Consider the following 402-nt stretch of genomic DNA (forward strand, 5'->3'; position numbering starts at 1 on the left):
TTCTCCCTCCTTCGTGCCCTCCCTCCTGCCCTCCCTCCTGCCCTCCTCCTCGGGCCGCCGCCGCTGCAGCCCCACTCCCCACTCGTGCGACCGAGAGCCTCCCGGAGCTGCCTGGGCGGGGGGAAGCAGGGGCGGAGCGGGTCATTAAATCGTCCTCCCGAGTGTCTGCATGAACTCTGGAGAGCAAGAGCCAGAAAGAAGACCAGCTTCATCCCCTCTGCCCAACCCCAGGCTTTCCGGGGAGGACAGGCTCGCAGTGTCCCGCGGAGAAAGGGTCCCAGGGCAGCTACAGCTCCGCTCGGTGGAGAGGGGGATTTGTGTGTGCGTGTGTGTAAATCGCGTGAGAAGCTGCTCCAAGCTCCTGGGGCTGTGTAAGTTTTGGTTGGCCCAAGTCGCATGAGG

Source organism: Agelaius tricolor, unplaced genomic scaffold (assembly GCF_023055355.1).
Source record: "Agelaius tricolor isolate 1412-34295 unplaced genomic scaffold, bAgeTri1.0.p SCAF_8, whole genome shotgun sequence".
Taxonomy (NCBI): domain Eukaryota; kingdom Metazoa; phylum Chordata; class Aves; order Passeriformes; family Icteridae; genus Agelaius; species Agelaius tricolor.